This window comes from Labrus bergylta, chromosome 5 (genome assembly GCF_963930695.1).
Source record: "Labrus bergylta chromosome 5, fLabBer1.1, whole genome shotgun sequence".
NCBI lineage: Eukaryota > Metazoa > Chordata > Actinopteri > Labriformes > Labridae > Labrus > Labrus bergylta.
The window spans coordinates 4,979,674-4,986,213 of NC_089199.1; positions in this window are offsets into that span (position 1 = coordinate 4,979,674).

The following is a 6,540-nucleotide window of genomic DNA, read 5'->3' on the forward strand; positions in this document are numbered from 1 at the left end:
ATCTGCCCCCTTTGGAGCAAAAGAAGTTGCCCCTCCCGTTGTCAAATGTTTTGGGTTGTGATTGATCTAAGATGCTGGCGTGCAACCACGTTTTTTTCTGCAGCAATACGTAGGTTACTTGTGTGTTTAAGATGGAGCTGCAGCAAGTAAGATCTTGTCCTTAATCAGACTGATGTGCTTTGAATATTATGTTCACGTACATTGGAGGCAGACATGTCCACACAGCTTACTGTCACATAGGCCTTCTTAAAAACAAATAGTGCATACGAGGATGAAATGTCATTGTGATCGTGGCCCATGCTAACTCATTTAGCTGCCTGAATCGGTGAATGTGTATGGTTCTTTAACTGCCTGGTTCTGGGCTTAAAATCATCATGCCACATACGTACAGGAAGTGAGCTCAGACTGCATTTTTTTTGAGGGGGGTGCATGACGGGACACGCCCAACAGCTCAGGGAAGAGTTGACTCACCGCCGATGTTCTTCCTGTCACAGAGCTGGTGTGTGTTACTCAACTGTGCTAATACATCCATGGTGTGAATGCGCCCCAATGCTACCCTCTAGTGGCTGATAGAGGAACTGCAAAGACAAAAACAACCAGTGCAGACTTACACTCACTCTGGTTCATGTAAACAATGATAATCATTATCTTCTGACAAATGATCTGCATATTTAAAACGTTATCTCCATATTAAAAATGTACACATAAACATGGCTACTACAAAACAGTACTTAAGCCCAAATGTTTTGTCAAATCAATTAGTCTATTATCAAAATATGAGTAAGGGAGTATTACAGGGCTTCATCATCATTAAGGAAATTTTGCGGCACAAAATATTTTTCAGTTTTCAGCTTCTCGTGTGACTGATTTTTTTTTTTTTCCATATCTTCAGAGAAATTAACAATTTGACGTTTCTGACTGAATGTTTGACAAACAAAACAGGATTCATCTTTACCTTTTGATTACATTTCTAACTTTATTAAATCAATACATAAACCACAAATAAATAATCAACAAATAACCCCAACAGGAAAATAATTATCTGGAGCATATAACCAATCTTTTAAATATGATCGCCTGCTTAAGAATTAAATGTACAAATCATAATATTTAATACAATAGGAGGGTACATAGTTTATCCCCCTTGGGTGTTAATGAATTTTAAGAATTAAGTACTGCTGCTGATCTCTTTAATATGTGTTTTATGATGGAACATCAAGTATTACACATGTTCTGTTCAAATCAAACCTAACACAAACTAATTACGTAAATATTTTGGAGTTGTTTCAGATATTTTTCAGGATACATTTTTTTTTTGTCCCTCTTGTCCCTCTCGTCAGATTTTTGCTACATGTTTCTTTTAAGATCAAACACACAGACTTAATGAAGTTTTGAAAAAACAAAAACATTTTTGTATATGGTAAATGGACTTGAGCTTGTATAGCGCTTTTTCTAGTTTTCTGACTACTCAAAGTGTTTTTACACCGCATGTCAGACCTACAAATTCACACCCAGATCACACCCACTATGTAAAGTGACAATCAGAAGTAATCTCATTCATACGCTACTGATGAAGCAGCGGGAGCAATTCAGGGTTAAGTGTCTTTCCCAAGGACATGTTGCTGCAGGAGCTGGGGATCAAACCCCCAACCTTCTTGTTGAGAAACAATCGACTCTACCAACTGAGCCTCAGCCTTTGTAAATTCATAATCATGAAAAGCACTTGGTCTAGCACTCCTGGTCCTGTCTTCATGTTTTATATTTGGGCCTATAACACACTGAAATCTAAAGTTAAACAAACCTGAACAAGTATTGGATTTTGAGTATGTTACTTTATCCTACAATAACCTCATACACATTTAGGCTATTCTTCACACACATTTTTAACACAGGGTTGTGTTTGTGTCTCTGGGTCTTAAAATGATTACAGACATAACATTTCTACATATATTTATTCATACTGTACATGTGTTATTCCACAGCAGTTTTCTTTAAATGAGCAATACCAGTGTAAGTTCAGGCCCTTAAAAGTTGATGTGAAAGAACTGTGTCTTTAAATTAAAAAAAAATCAGTAAAGAGGAATGACAAATTAATGATGTTGATTATTAAAAACAGCTGTCAGAGAAAAACAATACTAATATGATTGACATTTGAAGGACTGTTCATTGAAAGAAACCAGAATAATAGACACAAACAATGGGGAACAAAATAAGCACTGATTTGCTCACTTCCTGTCTGCTGTGTTTCCTCTGAGCAGTCGCTCTTTTGTGCTTTCAGCCGAGACAGCTGTGATAACAGTGATACAGGGTGGATTAAGTGTTGACTTCATGTCTGAGCAGTGTCCATCGGTCTGATGACCTTCTGTCCATGTGAACTTCACACACACAGATAACATGACAATCTCCATCACATCCCAACATGGACACGAGCTCTATCAGCTGCAGAGTGACGCTCATCTGGCTGAATGACAGCAGAGTGACATTATTTACAGAAAACCTCTGATAACGTATGACATTTATTAAACAAATGATGAACTTTGAAGACATGAATGACAGAGACACATCCTAAACCTTTGATCTTCTTGTTTCTGCCAGTATAATAGTATTATGTGTTTTGCACTGAATCGCTGCTATGACAGCTTAACATATGGATGGATCAGAGCCTTTTTCTACAGGTTTATATCCAATAAATATTTGAAAATTTGATAACAATTTTTAATTTTATATTGTGTATTTACATAACATACATCTATTTGTGTGGTTATATAAATGCATATTTTCCCTGGTATTTCTTGCATTTAGTGGCTTGTGAAACATGTTCTTTCTGTGTCTGTAAACAGCTTTTTTAATTTAACAGCAAAAATCCTTGTTTTCTGTAAAAACCGTGTGATTTCTAATCCGAATATATGTTTATTCTGTTATTTGCATGCATATATTGCTTTTGCTTAAAATCTTGAACAAAGTTTTACACCTGTATTTGTCTTTGAATTACAAAGAATTATTAAAGAAATGAACACTCTCTCTAATAAAGCAGATTATATATATATATATATATATATATGTCTCCAAGGTGATTGGCAGCTGAATCTTGTACCATTTTAAGATAACATTTCATCAACAATGTTGATAAGACTATAAAGCCCCTATGATTGGGTTTGATCAGTATTTGTCTGCACATAATTCTTTTGCAAAATCTTTACTCCCTGATGAAATGTTTAAACCAGCGAGTCACCAGAAAGAAATAATTCTCTGACATATTTCAACATCGTCAAAATCTTTATCTATATTGAATTGATTACATTTTTAAATTTTTTGAATTTGAATTGATTAAATTTATTTCAGACATATCAAATAAAATAAAATCAAACATATCAAAAATACAAAACAAAATGAAAAGCACGAAAATACAATAAACAAAAACAATGTTCAAATTATTTCACAAAAAAAGAAAAAGAAAAAGAAAATTACATATATTCAATTGATATGCCTGAAAAGGAGTAGAAAGAAGTATAAAACTTATTTAATCCTATCCCTTTTCCACAGCTCAATAATTAATTAAATTCCTGTTTTCCTTATAAGCTATCTTTATACAATTTGCTATACTATTATTACTATTATTTATATATATTTTTTCCTTCTTAAAGCTCACCCTCATCCCTGTACCTTTTGAAAATCATTGCTTTGTACATTTTTTTAAACTGGATCATGTTTGGACAATGCTTTAACTCCGTGCTCATTCCACAGTTTCACACCACCAATTGAAATGCATTGACTTTTTAAAGTCGTGCGAACAGCTAGCATCTTAAAATGTAACTTTTCCCTCAAATTATAACCCCTCTCTGTCAAAAAAAAGTTTTTGAATATTACCTGGTAGCAGTTTGTTTCTTGCTGTGAACATGGTTTGTGCCACTTGATAGTCAACCAGGTCAATGAACTTTATAGTACGGCAATGTAAAAACAGGAGGTCGGTGTAATCATAATATTCTGCTTTATTGATTGTTCTTATGGCTTGTTTTTGAAGTGTGACTAGTGTTAGCAGTGAGCTTTTGTAAGTGGTCCCCCAGACCTCCTCACAGTGATTTAAATAAGGTAAGATCATTGAACAGTAGAGAATATGCAATGATTTGTGATCCAATATATGCTTTGCTATAGATGTATATATGTGCGTATTACCAGCGCTTATCATGCAGGGACTGTGACAGCTGACTAACCTTCAAAAAAACAACAAACTTTGTCTGAAATCAAATCAGTCATGTGTTCATGCATACTATCTGTTCCTCCTCTGATGCCTTCTGACTTGTTTTGTTTTTTAACCAGTGTATTAAATGTGGGCCTGATGTCTGTAGTGTCACAAATGTATCCATCTTGCATATCAAACTGTTAATAAGCATTGTGTGCTGTCTCATGAGCTGTCCTGTAATTTTAAAATATGTTTTATGTTTTTGTCAGTCTTAAGACTACAAATGAAATGTAACATATTGCTTATAGGTTGATTCCTGTGCACTGTCCTAATTCAAATCATTCAATAAATGAAAAAATAAGCACTATAATATTGTTGTTTTTCTTGACTTGTTTTGTTTTCTGGCTGGAGGTTTTGAGCACAATAGATTGCCACTAAAGATGACAAAAGTACAGGGTTGGCATGGCAACCTTGAGTCCTTGTTAATCACAGTTGCAGTGTCTGTAAGTGACATGAGTGTATAGACCTCATTCACTATTATGTGTCTCTGAACTGTCATTATGATGTGTTTAATGATCAGAGTGTTGATGCTTGATCAACTTAAGCTTTTGAATTAACTTCAAATATAACTTCATTCTAAAACGGCTTTAATATTACACCCTTGTTTAACTTGGGATTCATTCATTTGAGACTACATCTTGCATTAACAGTAAATGAAAACAAAGAAAATAAACAGGAAATTAAATAACGTGAATTTCTATGTAACAATTGCCAGGAAGCTACAAAAAAAATCCTCTGATTGTCATCGAACCGTGAGAGTGAAGGGACATGAGTGGGAAGTGCAGATGAAGTCTTCACATGTATCGCCCTCGCCTCATTGGTCCTGGTTCACTTCATGTTTGCTGAGGCGACAGTGGCTTCATCTGCGTCATCATTCCTGCTAGAAGTGGTGTTTCCCTTCACTGTCTGCCTGTGAAGCCGGAAAAATAATTAGCTGACCAATATCGCTAAGACCTCTGACCTTACATGACAAAAATGTGTGTGTTTGTGTGTGTGTGTGTGTTTGTGTTTGTGTGTTTGTGTGTGTGTGTTTGTGTGTGTGTGTGTGTGTGTGTTTGTGTTTGTGTGTTTGTGTGTGTGTGTGTGTGTGTGTGTGTGTGTGTGTGTGTGTGTGTGTGTGTGTGTGTGTGTGTGTGTAAGTGTGTGTATGTGTGTGTGTGTGTGTGTGATCTCAGGCCACATTTGTGACATAAACACCCACACAGTTCAGAGAGGAGGACAAAGGACGCTGAGAATCAATGAAATGAAGGTTAAAGATTCACTATTCTGTAATGAGACTGCTCTATAGATTGTCCACCTTGCTAATATTTCTAGGCAGTGTGTCTCTGTAAGTGTGTACTTTGGTCAAAGCAAACACTTGTTGCTAGGTAAATGTGGATTATACTACGGGTCTGTTTACTCACGGCCAGGCGACCAAAGCTATCAGACATGATGAGCTCAGTGAAGTTTATCTCACACAAGCGGCCTCATTTATAAACCAATACACTTTTTTGTTCAGTTCAGCTTTTATGTCTTCTTTGTTTGTGCTTTAGGTCTGACACAGACTGCATAAATGTACCTTCATTGTGTTTGATGGGAAAGGAAAACATGCCCTCAACAGGCAGCACACTGACCGCCTGTCTCCATCAGTAAACAAAGCAGACATTGGTGATGCTGGCTGAATGTTTGTCAGAGGAAGCTTTGGAAAAACTGCCTGCAAACAGTCAGACTTAGAATCTAAGGACTCTTTATTTTTTACATTGAACAATAAAAAAAGATAAAATAAAAGCTTCAAGTTTCTTTTAATGCAGATTGCTTAAAATGTATATTAATCAATCTCGTCAATTTCCATGAATGTGTGCAATGGTAGGGATGAATACAATGGTTGATAATATTTTTATTAATCCACAAATCCTGTCACTATTTAATCCAAATATCAGCGGTTATAACTTTTGAGATTTTAGTTCAGAATCAATCCTAGCTGAGTTTCATTTCATTTAAAAAAACAAATAGATACAATTGTGTGGGAGAAGACTTTATAAAACGTGATCTATCATTGCTGCATCATTCTCTTTAAATAAACAGCGTGTAGCTCTTACATAAAAAGAGCTCTTACTTTTATGAGCTCTTACTGTTGAACACACTCAATGTAAACATTGAGTGTGTTCAACAGTAGACAATTTTGGTATCTGGTTAGATCATGATTTGTCGCATAGGTCTCACATTTCTTGTTTATCTGGAAAAATAAGACCTCAGCTTGGTTTTCTGTATAGGAACAAATCCTGCCTAACAGTGCATAATAGAAAAAAGATTGTCCAGGC